Source organism: Diuraphis noxia, unplaced genomic scaffold (assembly GCF_037042655.1).
Source record: "Diuraphis noxia isolate RWA-SAM2 unplaced genomic scaffold, SU_Dnox_SAM2 contig0004, whole genome shotgun sequence".
Lineage (NCBI taxonomy): Eukaryota > Metazoa > Arthropoda > Insecta > Hemiptera > Aphididae > Diuraphis > Diuraphis noxia.
In genome coordinates, this window is record NW_028301714.1 from 26855360 (window position 1) to 26872987 (window position 17628).

The window sequence follows — 17628 nt, forward strand, 5'->3', positions numbered from 1 at the left end:
TTGACAGTGAATATAATATACAAAGTAAAACACACAAAATGAAAATAACAAAATCATAATATTGTTCGGGGGTCTGAACCTCAACCGAATTCGGAACCAAAACGCGGTAAGAGACCTCTACACTCCTTTCAATATCATCTGCACACCATGAAGGCGTTTCGTAACCACTATTATGGCCTATGGTGTATTATACGGCGAGTCGGCGACGGATCACGGACAGAGTTGCATAGTCGTACATTCAAAAAATATTGGAAATCATTAAAAGCTAGTAACTTCCTACATCATTATCATATCATATATTATTAGGAATACCTCTAAACATCACGTAAACGGTAAACAAATAAATCAAACACACGAAACGAGTACTTCACGCACGCAAATACAATAATATGTAATATTATGAATAATTAACACATACACGCGCAAATGTAAACATTGTATAGATTTTCGGAGTTAAGAATATTATGGTATTGCTTAAATACGTATTAGTTTGTGTTAAAATTATGAGATATATAAGTAGGTATACAAGTTTTCGAGGCGTGTGGGTCCAACGATAATATATACGCGCGTTTGTAGAAATGTAAGCGTTATATTATTATAAATTGTGACCAATAGATTTTGAAAGGAAAAATGCGTGTAACTCATTATTTCGACGAAAATATACTGAAATCCAGAATTAATTACCATATACACAAAGCCAAAGCATATAGTCCTGCATCCTACTGGAGCTATTGCGGACGGTTTTATGTTACCTGTTTTAGCCATTTGTTTTTTTTTTTTTATAGTCTATAGAATTGGGTCTCCTAAAAAAAAATCGGAAGAAATGTAGATCAGCTGGGAAGATGGAAGAGGGGATTTAAAAAAATCAAGTGATTATTGTTCGTCTGCCACAAACACCCAATGGTTTCTAGATTATTTAAAGATAAAATACCAGCAGACAAAAATTCGGATTCAAACATATAAATAACATGTTTTTATATATTTTTACACTTCTGCCGATTTTTATTATTTTCAGGATGTCTGGCTCTATAGACTATAAAACAAATCAAGTATGTTGAAATGGGTATAATGTCAAATCGTCAGTTGCTCCAGGATATAGTAATTTAATTATTTATAAAATTAGTAATAGAATCTTGTAATTGTAATTTGTAAACTGACTCGTAATAGAACGTAATATGCTGAGACATTTCAATCTTAATGAATAAAAATATTTATATATTATATTAATAATCGTCATACACTTGTATAAAACTACAAAACTCGATCTACTGATAAATTTAATATTTAAGATTATTCTACACCTACAACATCTAAAGACTACAGTAAAATCAGTATATGTGTTTTGACCACTGAACTGAATACACTTGATCATATTCAGCTCAGTGGTTTTGATATATAGTCACCATCGTATAATGTTAGCGTGTTGTGTGGAGTTTGTGAATCGAGTTAATTTTGAGTTCATTGTTTAAAATCTCTACAAGAACACAAAATAGGTATATCTGCAAAACTTCAACAATACGTCTAAAAATGTTTGGTGGAAAAAAATTATTATTAAGCATTTGTTACCTGTAAGCTACCGTATCAAAGTCTAATATATTTTTAGGATTTTTAAATGTAAATTTTCAAAAAAACTGCACCAAAATATTTATATTTTACCAAAATGCCTTGGCCTATAAATGTCAATAATGTCATTCACGTTGCGGTGTTTGAAAATGCATAAACGTTATAAAAATAGCGTCTATTTTCCGTAAATCAATGAGCTCAATGGACGATATGGATATAATTCAGTACCACGTTGACCGTGATTTTGAAGGCCAGCTGTCTGATAATTTTAAAGGGGTGGGTGAGTACTGGATTTAATGAAGTATTGTAGTGCAAGACTAACTCCATATGAATATGATATTTAATGAAAATAATAAGAATATTATGTTAAGTAGTCAAAGGGTATAGTAGATCATACAAAAAATTAATTGCCCAATAAAATACTTCACTTCGTCTGACGAAGTTCGTCATGCCATTGATATAATTAAAATACTTAAGTTAATTATCTCAAAAATTAATAATATAAAACATCAATGAAAGTAATAATACTACTCTATATTTAATAGTATCATATAAGAGTATCATATTTTTGATTTTGATGAAAATAGACTCAATAAGCTACAGCTGCAATTGTCTTAACCGGGAATGTGTGTAGTTACCCATAACTATACTATAAGTAATAATAATGTGATCAACGTTTTTCGTTTCATTTGCCACGCTGGATATTTCACGCGTCGCGATCGTACTCGTTAAAAACCACTTGTCATCATCATCATATTATTATACTGGAACTTAGTGACGAGATTTCAAAAAAAAATTGTGAACAAGATCAAAATAATATATATATATATGTAGGACAATAATATACAGTTATAGACAGTTATAGTTATATATATAGCCTGCAGGGCGTTGTAGACCTGGACTAGCGTTTTTAGTCACTCACCTCGACGCAATGACCACTGCCAAGTCGTTTTAAATAAAATTTAATATAATTTTAAATTTATGAGAAAATTTTGTATCAATTTTACCGAACCAAAAGTATTTGCGAAAAAATTCAAATGTCACACGCGTGTCTGTCCGAGCGTATTACAATTGTGCACTTTTTAGTTTTTAATTTTATATCGACAATTTAAATCAGCTGAAAATAATAAAACAGTTGTTTATTAATTAAATCACAATAGTTATAAAATATAATAACATATTATGTACCTAATAGTGTACAAATCATGTAGACGCTCAGGACTCAATGGGTATCATTTCATTGGTTTAAAATATTTGGAAATTTAAATACTTTTAAGTACTAAAATACGTATTTTCGATACTTTTGAAAAAAGCATTTCATCGTAATATTTTAAATGCCTTCTCGAACTATCTATTCCATCTATATCTAAAATCAAATTCTTTAATAATTATTTTTAGTATATTTTACTATACCTATTTTATTAAAAATAAAAATCGAGAATATAATTTATAACTGTATATTGTCTTACTGTGAATCATACTTAAGAAGACATGATACGTTTTATTATATTTTAATTTTAAAGCGAGTTATGAGTATTTTATGATATACAAACAATTTACAATTTTAAAATACTCATAACTCGCTTTAAAATTAAAATATAATAAAAAGCCTATGAGAAGACCTTGGTAATAATGTTAGCTTTAAATTTTATCTGAGGTAAATTCACTCTAAATTTTAAATTAACAGAGCTACGCGTGTTCTGTTGAGCTTACAATTTGCTATACTACGCACTTGTAAGACGAAGTCAACATAATGCGAGCATCACTTCCTCCTAACCGAAAATAAAATACTTCAACAAAGAAAACAGTCAGAGTTTTAAAGTTTCTGTGAAAGGTGTAAAATGTAATATTATTATGCTCTATATGCAACAAGGAAATCAGTTCAGATGATTTATAAAGTAAAAAAATATTGATATATGTATAATACTGTTTTTAAGTATTCGTATTTGTATTTGTATTAAAATAGTTTTTTCTAAGTATTCAAATACGTACCTATTTTAACTCCTTTTCAAAATAACTTTATCTGTATCAGTACTTGAATAACTTTAAAAAGTATTAAAAGACTGGTTATCGTGATACATTCGAAAATGTTGTGTCCCGGTGTAGTGCATGTTTGGAAATTAAATTTAAAATTATGAAATATTTCAGTATTATAATATAATAATATATTTTTTTAAATAAGTTTTATTTTTAGGTATGATTATCATAACTTACCTTATTCACAATTGTATAATATTAAGGAAAGCTACCACTCACTACTCATTAGTGATGGGTTTCTTTTGTTAGGTTATAAATAAATAATAGTAATTAATATTTGTATTACAAAAATTTCAATGTTTCAAGTTTCTTTTGAAATATTTCATCACATATTATTATCAAATATTATTCATACTTCAAACACTATTCCGGTGTTCCCGCTCTTCTATACCTAGACCAAATGTCTTGTAATTTAACCAATGCCTTTGTAGTTGGTTTCGTAGGTGAATACGCTGTTTTCGTAAATTCAAATATAGCTCGATCGAAATCTAGACACAGGAGTATATACGGTATATTGTATAGCGGGTGATTAATTTATCATTGAACATTCAATATTCAAAAACTTTTGTTTATACATACATATTTTTATATGGTTTCAAGTCGGAACAAAACTACGTGTTTTAAAGAAAAAAAATGTTGAAACATAGAATTCGAATTAAAGACTATAGTAGCTTATGAGTCATAAGTCTCATAAATATTTAAAGTCTAGATGAGCGGACTAGTGGGTAACCGCGTATCATTCTATTACGTCCAACTACATTTTAAGTACATATAACAACTCATGAATTACTCGTCATAAACTCCATTATTATTTATCAAAATACTCAGGCAAATATATTAGTTCCGGAGATAAGAAGAACTAAAAAGCATATATTTTTTTTTAAATGATGTTTTTCAACGACTAGAAACCATGAAAATCTAATGTTTTTCGAAAAAATTTATACATTTTAAAATAATAAGTATTCGATGATAATAGAAACGCCCAATATATTATTATACAGTATGCGAGAGGTACATTGGATACATCGAGTCCCCCGATTGATGCTTTTAATAAATTCTTCTTATATTCTAACATATTATATTAAAAAGCTGTGACGAAAATTATCGTGTAACAACAACATGTTGTTATTTTATTTTGTCAATGCCTTCGGGTTTCATTCTAATCAGTGCTCGAATTGGGAGTTGCGCAGGGGGACAAAGCTCCCTTACTATTTTTATTTTTTTTTTGCGCACCTCTACTATTTTTTTTCTTTACTTAGATGGGGAGACGGTACAAACTAATGTCCGAAATAATTTTTATTAAAATATGGATTTTTAATTAATGTCAATTATATAAAAAATTTACTATTTTTCATATCAAAATTATTTTTGATATTCTAGTTTAATAATATATTATATTTTTTCTACGCGGTTTAAGATATACGGTTTAATATCTACAACCGTGCTTTTCTACGGTCCACAGATACAAGTGTGTGATGGTACTATCTAAAAAAAATCGTGTTCTGAACATAGGATAAGATCTTACTCTATGGTTACGAACGAAATGTTATCAATTTCAGTTATTCCTGTTATGGTTATCATTTATCATATGAATTTGTATGTGTTTTGAATTTTTCGATGCATTGTAATCGAATTTGACAAATTTCGACTTTTCTAGTCATTTTATGTTCAATAATGTAGTTATTAATTAGTTGTAATAGTCTAGTTTCATATGGGAATCCGAGAGTCTGTAATAACATTTACAAGCATTACGCATTATCCGCAACACAGCAAACGTTTTTTTTACCTCATTTATAGTGGTCTTAAATTGTTTTTTTGCGAATTATTATTGATGATAATTGTTGATTTTTAACTGTTTTTGAGATATCATTCGATTTTCGGGTTATACATCGTTTGAGCATCGTCCACTTGACTCAAGTCAAATGATCGAATGTCATCAGAATACAAATCTTTAACGATTACAGAAGTAGGTACATATTATACCGCAGTAAAAGCGAAAGTTAATGACTGAATTTCAGCTTACTTAATTTGATACTCGCAATATTAAATTTTCAATTATTAAGTGTTTTTTTTTTTTAACAAAAAAAAAAAATAATAAAAAATAAACGTGTATAATATTACAAAAAGGTTAAAAATAATTGTACAAAATAATTGTACCGTAGTTGACTCATAAGCTAACCCGTAGATTTGTATTACATGATATTATGTATTATAATATTATTATGACTGTTATTTAAAAATGTAATCAATTCAACCAATTTATTTTAAATTTGATAGATATATTTATCATAAATTATGATTTATGAATCATATGAAATATAATGAATTAAATATTATGGTTCATAATATTTCCGTAAATTGGTATGACACTGATTACAATGACATGTGACTTTGATGTAACTGATTTGTTCCATTAAATCGTATAGGTTAGTGGCTGCACTGTTCGAAAATAATTAATTTACATCGCATATTATGTCAATTACAACAATGATTATCAAATTTTAAAAATTAATCGTAATTTGGTATAAAAAGTTTGTCCAGCACACTGTGATAAGTGATAACTCTATACTACTTCTGTAGGTACTTTTAATCATTATTTATAAATCGAGATGAGCTTAATAAATTATTATAATAATTATAATTATAATATTAATAATGATAATGATCTAAAGGCAGTTTCTACATATTGTTATATAAAAACGGATACAAAAAATGAATAATACAAAAAAAAAACTGCACACGGGTTAAGCCAAGTTAATCAGCTAGAATATTATATATTATGTACAAGATAGAAGTGAAATTAGAATCTTAATAATTTTCAATGATTTTAATAGGATTTATAATTAAATTCATTTAAAAAAAAAAAATCAGATTCTACTAAAAATATCAAACGTATCTCAACCGTTCAAGTGATCATAATTAATTAATTAGTTTAAATATACGCCCAACCAATTTTTAAAACGTATTTAAATCTTAAAATTGTTCTATTAACCCGAGAATAATTGGGATTTTTGTTTAATATTATAATTATAAACACACATAGATGCACATATTACCAGAAATACATGTACTTTGTTAATATGGAGAGAGTTGCTATAATTTTACTATAGTAATAATAATAGTATGAGTTCTAGTTTCATACGAGTGTAATCACGAACCCAGTCCGGTTGATTTTAAAAAATATGAATATTTCGTTTACATAAGATTTATTTGCAATTAATTTGCTCAACGAGTTTAATATTATTATTATTATAAAAATGCACAAACCATGTAGAAATATTAAATGACACGAGAAAGTTTAATTTTTCTCCAATATTACATTACAATATATACCTAATACATTCAAATTAAATATTATTAGAGTGCATTCGGTATTTTTGTGTCGTGTCGCGTACATCTCAACATATTCTGTATATTATGATATTGTAAAAATAATAATAATTATTTTTTTTGTTCATATCGACATACCTCATAATATTATTATTGTGCACACCTACTTGTTACAACAAGAAATCGATTTTGATCCAATCTTAACATGTTACATTGGGCATTGCAGTATTGTATTACATGAATCGCGTTATAGTCACACTTATACGACTCTACGGAACCCATTTAATGCACTCGCTGAAAAATAATTAAATAATATCAGATATAAGGATATAACTTATATACGTTTTTTTTTAATTATTATAAATTGTTTCTGATAAGGTCATTATTATTGATGACATTTTAAAATTTTAAAACAGTTTTACGCTTGACAATGCATAATAATTATTTACAATAAATTAAAATAAATTGCCTATAAACCTGGTGAATAGGTCATGCCATCATCTATAATATAATAATAAATAATAATTAATAATAGTATGTGCATTGTCCGTGCGGCTAATAAACAAAATAATTCACTATATAATCAGGGACAGAAAGACATAACAGGAAATCGTGAAACATTATTATTCCCGATATGATAGGAGTGGGTGGTAGTGATGTCAATTTTTATAAACATTTTTGTTGTGAACATTTTCAAAAAGTTGGAAGTTATGAAAATTGTTAATCATTCTTTTACTTCAAATTGATCCCTTGATATTATACAGTTATAGTTTATTTAACCCACATAATTATATTCAAAACTGTGTACCTACTATTTTACTACCATTCACCCATTTTAATATTATAATGTTGTCTATTAAACATAGTATAAAAAATCTAAAATCCAAATAAATGTCTCTCGGTAATAAATGTGCATTTTTATCTATTATTACAAATTTATATTTTTACTTAACAGTATAAGTATTTAAACTTATCTTGTATTATTTATTTTTGAGTATTTTGCAAAATCATATACACTTATTGATTTTAATGAGCAATTAATAGTTTAGTATTACAAATTAAATTGTATTCAGTTGTAACACAAGACGGTGAGTTGAAGTTAATAAACGATTCAAAAATAAATTAAATTACTTCATAGGCAGCTTACCTAAATCAAGTGTCAAATGTAAAAATCAAATATTAGAATGTTAGACACTAAACTTTGCATTGCTGTAGATATCGAAATTAAAAGTTTAATTTAATTTATGAACTCTTGACATGTATAGCTACTGTTTACTTTGTTACTTTATTATAAGCAATAGAATAATATTTTTGGCACACTTAAGTATCACTTAATTAATTACCGAAAAAAAAAGGAAAACGTTTTGTAGGCCACTTAGATACTGAAAAATATTTTATCGATTAAAAAGGGCTAATATAAGTTTTTATAGGGGTTTTTATTACGTTATTTTTATATATCGTTACCAAATAACGTGTTTAATAAGTTTTTCTGTAATAATGTATAAGAAAATAAAAAATTTAAATTGCTTTAAATTTTAAAAGCTTACTTGCAAAATTATGCACTATTTCTATAGTTTTTTTATTTTTTTATTTTTTTATTTTTTTATTTTATTAGCTATTAGTAAATACTATGATAGCTCATTTCTATAGTTTATTTAGCTCATAAGTTAAAATATAAATAACAAAATAAATTAATAAATAGTTTAAATATAAGAACAATCATATACAAATATAAAATGCATCTTAAAATCAAAACGTTGCTCTTACAAAATGAAACAGGTCAAAAATCCTGAACTTAATAAGAAATTCCAGGATAACAATTTTTTTGATAACAGAATTATTATTTTTTCATTTTATTTTTTTTTATGGAGATATAATAGTATAATTTCATTTCATTACTGATTTTCTGAATGTGTATTACAGTGATATAATAATAATAAAATCATAATTATGATTATGATTTCATCGGTAGTTATGTGTTTTACAGTACACGCCCATATTATTATAATATTACGATACGTGTGTATCATTATTAATTATACGTGTACCAAAGTTGAATTCCGCGACTTTGTCCGCAGGCCATATATACATATCATTTACAATATAATTTATATATAAACTGATTTTGATCATGAGTGGGTCACCATGACGAGTGGGTACGACGATTATAACATTATCGTACACACGACTACGATAGTAATAATTAATATACACTATATATATATATATATAAATATATCATTAATCGAACGTCTGCCGTCGCTTTATATTACTATAAATGACGATAAGGACCATAACCATAATCATTAATCGTTGTTTCGATAGGTATCATATTAAGCATAATAATAATTGTCGTAGACTCAGAATCGGCCATACGTGGCTTACACACAGTTAGGCTACGGCTACATTGGGTCCGTTTCCGATCCGATCCGATAATCCGACAAGTCGGAAGAAAAACAGACTATGTATAATTTCGGTAGTGGCTATATTTAGACATGAAGATCCCGTCCACTGTTTAACCTGCGGTGAAGCTCTAAACATTAAACACGCCCTTCTACACTGCCGCAATTTTGCTGATACCAGAACCTCCTCAAACATTCAAGAACACCTTTATGAAGCACTTGGACCAGATTATGAAAATTCTAACAATATTTTAACCTTTCTAAAAATAACCAAACTGTATAACATTATATAATTTTATATTTTTTCTTTGATCTATTGTCCTTTTCTACATTGCACATATCAAAAATAATTGTATAGTAATATTGTAAAATGTATTGTAAATTGTACCTTAATGTAGAAGCAATATTTAAATATTTAAGCTAATAACCTCTTAGTTGTTGAGGTTTTCAAGTAATAATAAAAAAAGCGGGTAAGTCGTGGAGGTCGCTCTGCTGTACAATAGGTTACTGTAATGGATGGGATTAAATTTGAATGCAATGATAGGTATCATTGTATACGAAAAACAATTCTGAACGGAGATGATTTGTCAGTCTAGGATATATTATATTTAAATATTGTCATATATTCTATTTTGAAACAAATATTTTATTTTTCAATTCGCATTTTGCATAAGGCATGGTTAATCAATTTTTCCAAAAACATTGCATGTAGTTATCATAATTCATAATACCTTATATTATCATAGATATACATATACCCGGTTTGAGGATAAATCGTTATCATTACGCGATTTGATAAACATTTAAAACTCAAACGATCAAAACATTTTTCCTATAAGACGCTTCAAATTTTCTCTCTAGCTATTTGAAGCAAAACTTATGGAAAACTTAGTGTTCAATTTTATAACCTTAGATATAAATACAAACGACATTATGAATTTTGAACTACAAAATAATTTGCAAATATTCATAGTTTTGACGAATTTTTGTCAATATTTGAAATTCAAATGCTAATAAAAATTTAATTTGAATTTCCGGTGGACATTTTTTTGTGATAAAGATTGACAAATTTGTAAGAAATCTTGTATTAAATTTTCAAATCTTAGATTTAAAAAGAAATTTTTTATGAATTTCTATTTTAAAACAATTTGCGAATTTTTGTGATTATTACGTATTTTATCAAAATTCAAAATTTGAATTCTTACAAAAAAAATGGTGACTATGAATTTATTTTATTTTTATACTGCTATTGTATATGTTAAGAGCCTTGTATATTAAATCTTCAATATGTTCTACCCAAAAAATAAATTTTTATCGATATTAGTTTTAAAAAAATCTAATAATGATCGAAAATACCTATGAATAGTACAAAATAAGTCAAAATTTTTTGAAAATTTCATGGCGGATAGAATATACTTATAAAAACATTCCATGAAAATTTCATGTATCAATGGTCATTTGTTTTAAAGTTACATCAATAATCAAAATCGATTTTGTCGAAAACTGATTGTGCGTAAAATTTTCCGTTTTTCCCTTAATTTTTAGTTTGTTTATCCTGATTATTTAGAAAAATATATAAACATTTTTTACTTTTGGCCACCAAAGTACCAACTAGATTCACTTTCTGATCGAATAAGGTACTGAAGTCGAAAATCTAAGCCCTTTTACCCCAAAACGAGATGACAGACACAAAAAAAAAATATTCATGGTTTTGACGAATTTTTGTCAATATTTGAACTTCAAATGCTAATAAAAAAAAATTGTGCCTATGTATTCTTATAATTTTTTAAATACTATAAGAATAACTTATGAGAAACTTTGTATTAAAATTTCAAGTATTTTTATTGGGCCAAAAAAATTTAGCTACAATTAGAACAACTCATAAGGATCCTTGTATTAAATTTTCAGATTTTTTTGGTTATGCAACATTTTTTTACCGATACTTCAAAAAAAATTCTCAAATAAATTGAAAATTTCAGTGTTCTAGAAATAACTCAAAAAAAGTCAAACATTTTTGAAAATTAAACTGTATATAGATATCACTAACATAAACATTTGGTGAAAATTTCAAGTATTTATAGTGATTAGTTTTTGAATTAAAACCATATAAAAAAATCGATTTGGTCGAAAACTGGTTTTGCGTAAAAATTCCCGTTTTTCTGTAATTTTTTTTTTCTCGATTATTTTGAAAACTGTTGGAAAATGTTTACTTTCGACCTCTATAATGCACCAAGGATATTCACTTTTACATCGGAAACCACCCTCAAAGTTTGAAATTGAAGCATTATTTCGATTAGTTATGCTGTACACAGACACAAAAACAAACAAACATAAAAAAAAAAACACACATCATTGTAAAATTAATACATTCATCACTTCGTTCAGAATTTAAAATAATAAAATTGTTGTTAATTGAATGTCAACCGATCGCGATGTCTGAAATGAAGTGGAGAGGAAAAGGTCCGGTTAGGTTAGGTTAGAGGTGCAAAACGAATTTCAGTGGTTTTATTTACTTTTTTTTTTTTTGTTAGAGTTTGTCGCTCATTCATTTATATGTTTAACGACTTTCTCGGAACAAACAAAAAGAAGAATAATTCCGCTAACACGCCCAAAAGTGAACCTATGGCCAATAAAATAGTTATAATGATAATATAGTATCCACTCCGACGCGGCAATTGCGTTGTACCTATATCCGGTTTCCGATCGATCATCGCAACAAGCGTAGGTATACATTTACCTACACTCGGATACAAACGCGAAACTTTCCAAGCAAGTTTTGCCGTGTTCGAGGTATACGTAAACATATGCGATTGGTATATACCGGGTGTCTCACGGGTTGGCCACGTTCGTCGTGTTCTAATAACCGAAAACGTTTTACATAAAATATGTTCAAAATGTTCAATCGCAGTTTTGGAAAATCGACGAATATCGTCTTCTCCCAAGTACTTCACAAATAATAATCTACACAAAGACTTCAAAATTCCTACCCTTGATCGACTTGAAAAATTATACTATTTTAAATTCCATTCGAAATTAAACTCTCACAGTAGTCCATCGACCAAACTATCCTTTATCTCACTTCCAGTAACTTACGCAGAAGGCTCAAAAGACAGTGGCCTAGAAATCTACTAAAAAAAAAAAATTAAAAGCAATAGGTAATATCTAAAAAGGACGTATGGCACTGCTCAGTGGCGTACCTGTGGGGGGGGGGGGGAACAGGGACTGTTGCCCCCCCCCCCGAGAAGTTTTTTGATGTCATAATGCAAATTCCTTGTCCAGCTTAAATAATGTAAATGATAAATATTTTTAATTTTCACTGGTTTTAATCGTGTTTGATATCAAAAGTTTTTGATATCACTTATCAATGTATTATAAAATAATGATAGTATATTATCTATGCATAATATTTCAATATTCGACTAAATTGGGATTAGGAGTAATGATATATAGTCAGAATATATAGTCACTATTTCATAATGTGGTTAGGTTGATATCAAGTGATCAACATATTCATATTTTGTTTCAGATTATATTATAATAATTTATAACCATAAAAAATTGTGCAATTAATTAATGCCCCCCCCCAAAAAAAAAAAAAAATGTTTCACAGGTACGCCACTGGCACTGCTAAATGTCTGCTCATAAACGCTAACTCCTGTTATTAATTATTGTATCCAATTTACTTATTGTACTAATTATATAATTATATTGTATAGATTGTCAATAGAATGTTTAAGAATAATAAAGTTTTGGAAAATAATCGACATAGTTGAAGGACCGCACAACACAACAATCATACTATATTATATACAGGGCGTTTCAAAAAGAAAGCACCGATATCGAATCATTACCTACCTTCAATAGTTCTTTATTGAAAAATTGTGCAAAAATTGATATTTATAAAGACAATATCACTGATACATAAATACTTACAAATGTTAAGTGTGGCCCTCTCACCCGTACAATTCCGAGGCGGTGTTCAAGCTCCTCCACATTGACGCCGTAAAATTCGCAGCTTCCTAAGCTACCACTATCCACAACGCTGGAGAGGTCATGCGGGTAATCATTCAAAGGACCAGCATCTCGATTTCTACCCCCCCCCACCCACGATTTCACACCATGTGACTCTTCTTCTGTGATGGGGCTATGTGAAAGATGAAATCTTTGTTCCGACAATGTCACGTACGCTGGTAAACAAATGTATTGTTTTTGAAATGCCCTGTATGTATATAACCGAACGTGTCCTGACCGGCGACTGATCAACATTTAGTCTAAACACTCTAAACTATGATCATAATATAGCTATAGGGACTTGACATTTCTACAGTTCCTTCGTGTCGTGTAAGAGTAGCTGACACATTTATTTTTTTAACTCATAAAAAAAAGTATATTATTTTTGTCTATTTAAATGGTTACATATTATATTATTACCTATTATAATAATTATTAAAAATATGATATAATCATCACACTCGTACCAGTCGTACCTACATTGTAACGTAAAATGTATATTTTTAAGCTGGATAATACAAGATCATTTGCTTCTGACTGATTTTGGTAAGATTTCTGTCGTTATGGTTACATTTTTCAAAAAAAAAAGATTTATAATAATCCTTTTTGAAAAAAAAAAATATCAAGTAGGTAGTACTATAAATATATGAATAAAAAAATAAAAATAAATATTTTGCACGGGAAACGCCGGGTGGAACTATTTTGACTAACTGATAAATATAATAATAATAATTATTGAGTAGCACTGAGTAGCATATTGCTATGTTTTTTTTTTTTACTTTTAACTACTTGTTTTATATTAATATAATAATGTTATATACTATCATGAATTTTATCTTAACCCCGTTAACATTTTATTTTGCCTCAAAATATTTAAAAAGGTTTACTGCCTTGATTGTGCCGCAGTCATGCTGATAAAATTACAAGGCACTTTTGTACCCGAATAAGCTTAGGGGTTCTTAATAATTACATTACACAAAAATAATTTCTATATGCATTTTCGCTGAAAATCTAAAACGATGATGTAACAACTGATATACTATATTATAATATAATAATAATATAGTGTATCATAAAATCGCACTGGAATGTTCTCGATAAAAGGAATTCGAGATATCTCTTCGCACGTGCTTGTCTCTATAAAGTAGGTAATATTATATTATTATGCTTATTTCTTATAACAACTTCGTTAAATCATAATATAACGGTTGCATTTTTGAATATCGAATACTTAAAAATAAATCAAGTATATACCGATTCAATAATGTGCTGCATGAATATTAATAATTATTGTCCAGCTATACCACAATTATATTGTAATTTTATTTCAACTAAAATACAGAAATCAACAGTAAGTATAATAATAATAATAAATCATAAAACATAAATCAAACAAATTCGTTGCTTTTCAGGAGTTAGATCAACTATGCACTCGGGAGTTAAGTTTATAAATTAAAACATTCTAACGTTTTTAAAATCGAACTACCATGTGTGTGACTTGGTTTTTGTCAGTAACTTAGGTCATTTTGATAGAAAATTTATGTTGGTGTTTATTTGCAATGCCCTTAATTATTTGTTGCGCTGCAATTCTAACGTAAAATAGATGATTGGTAAATGTCATATGACTGCAGTATGAAAAATAAAACAGAATACGTATAATTTAAAAAAAGTTAAAGTGTACGATCGCGTAAAATATGTGAGTATTTTTACAGGGTATGTACTCATTGTACTTTAATTTACAAATATTGTGAATCCGGTAAATGGTATTACGGTAAAACGCCGTATACCCCCAACCCCCGCCTTAAATACCCTCAAAAACAGTATTGAAAATAATTCGTTAATTGCACGTGGTATTATTATCGCCGTGATTATCCAACATCGAAAACTTCGAATCGAATCGCGATTTCTCGAACATCATCATTTATAATACACGATGCACACTCATGCAGTCATGCATGTGTGTTTATAATATATTATGTATAAGGACGCCGATAGTTTGATAACAAAACTATGATAATCGACGCATACTAATCATCTGCTAATACTGCACCATCGCTGTATTGTGCGGCCGCAGTCGATGAAACAAAAACATTATAATATATTATATTATAATAATGATATTAATATTAAATATGCGTACGTAGGTCAGTTAGTTTTTTTCATAATTTTTATTCTGTACAGTTGCACATGGCCATTCCACTTTCCCGCAGCTATAATATGTGGACGACAGTTTAGCCAGCGGACCGTCGAATTGTTGGTTTTCGATCGATCGAAATACCACAATATTATGTTATACTATAGACGCAGTACACATCATGTTCTGACTATCTCTATCTGACGCAATAAAAGTCGTCCGATTCGTCACTCGTACGAATAATATAATAACACAAACGGTCGATATGGCTGGGAGGGATTGTAGATTTATATAAAGATAAAAAGATTGAATTTGCACATCCATAAATTTTGATGATGTGAAATTTGAGATGCTCGGAAATTGCGATGATTTTTACGCGAATAATAGTAAAAACTTAAGTACAGATGACCATCTGTGATTAAAATTAATTAGATACCTTACTAAATTACAGAATATTTATGTCCGTGTCCAACGATCAACAAACGATATAGACAGTCACCCAGAACCATAGAGTATTTACTAATTATTACTAATTAGTAATTACTCTATGCCCAGAACAGTGCCCTATATTTTATATTAATATTATTTATTTATTTCATGTATTAAACGTCGTGTAGATTTTTGAGCAGAATAAAAAGTAATATAACATATAGTAATTAAAGAGCAAATACATATTATTTAGATTTGATTTTATTAAACAAAGTAACAGGATGTCACGGCACTGAATCATTTAATTTAATGTTTTTGAGTAATATTAGAGTATAACATCCAATACAAAAACGATAGACGATCATTTTTTAAGTGTATGACAATAGGTACCGAATTGTCTAAATATTGTCTCAAAACAATTCAAACATAATTTAGATAAATTTATAAAAAGAAATTGTCAAACACAAAGTCTAATGATAATACAATATAAAATCGATGTGTTATATTGCTAAACATATTATTATGTTTTATAATTTTTGTAGTTATCGATTTTACTGTAAGATTACTCAAAAATTATTAAAACGATTTTAGATGAAAGCGTTTTATATAATATGTTGCGTATGGGTCTGAGAAAGAAAACAAATATTGCGCTGACATGCTTTTAAACAATTGATAAACAATTTACAAATGAATAATAAAATACATACTATAATAGTAGTTATACGGTTTAAAAAAAAGTGAAAGTGGGTCCAAGTTTGCTATTTGCATACAGCGACAGAGTGGTTGTTTGTTAGCATAGTTAGAATGAGACCTTTTGATTTGAGGAGGGACAGAACGACGCGTGGAACGAACAGAGATATTTAAGGGAAGGTGGCAGAGTAAATTAGGGGAGTCAATTTTACCATTTAGTGAATTTCGAAAAAACGTCAGCTGCATACCTAGACGGTTATAATTATAGTAAATATATAGTTAAAATGGAGTTAAAATTAATCAATGTTGTTGAAGTATATAGCTAACGAACCTCAAGAATATTCTCATTGGACCTTTTCCAGATGACAAGATGAAGAGGCTGTAGCTATACCCATGATTCCCAGAGGACTAGACCGTACTTAAGTATAGGTCTAAGTTATACACAGTATTAAATAAGGACTTTAGGAATGTTGCCTATACAAAACTGCTCAGAAAGTTTTAAACGATTTGCATCATACGCGATATTATGCTTTTAAATAATAGTTTGTGACGATCATTTTTTATTAGACTTATATCGTGTAGAAATATTACACTATTAATGTAAAGTTCATGCGCATTTCATAACGGTATTAGGTATACCTTGTCTATATTATAATAAAAATAAAAATTATCATTTTACTACTTATATATTATTAGTTTTTTAGTAACGTTGGCTCATTAACAATAAATTGTGCCATTTAAATTATATCTAGGTCAAAATGTTTTTTAATAAAATCCATACTACCTATAATTTTAGATATGAAGTTTACTAATCAATGTTTTTTTGTTTTTTTTTATTTTTTCTTATATTATTATTTTATTCTTTAAAATTAAATGTTTAAATATTATGTCAATAACTTATTTTCTGTTATTTATTACGTACCAATTACCCACTTTTATACCGATGTAAAAGATAAAAAAATTTATATATCTTTAAATAATTTTAAGTTCAAATTGTACAGTTTTGTGTAGGTACATCTTTAAGTTTGTATA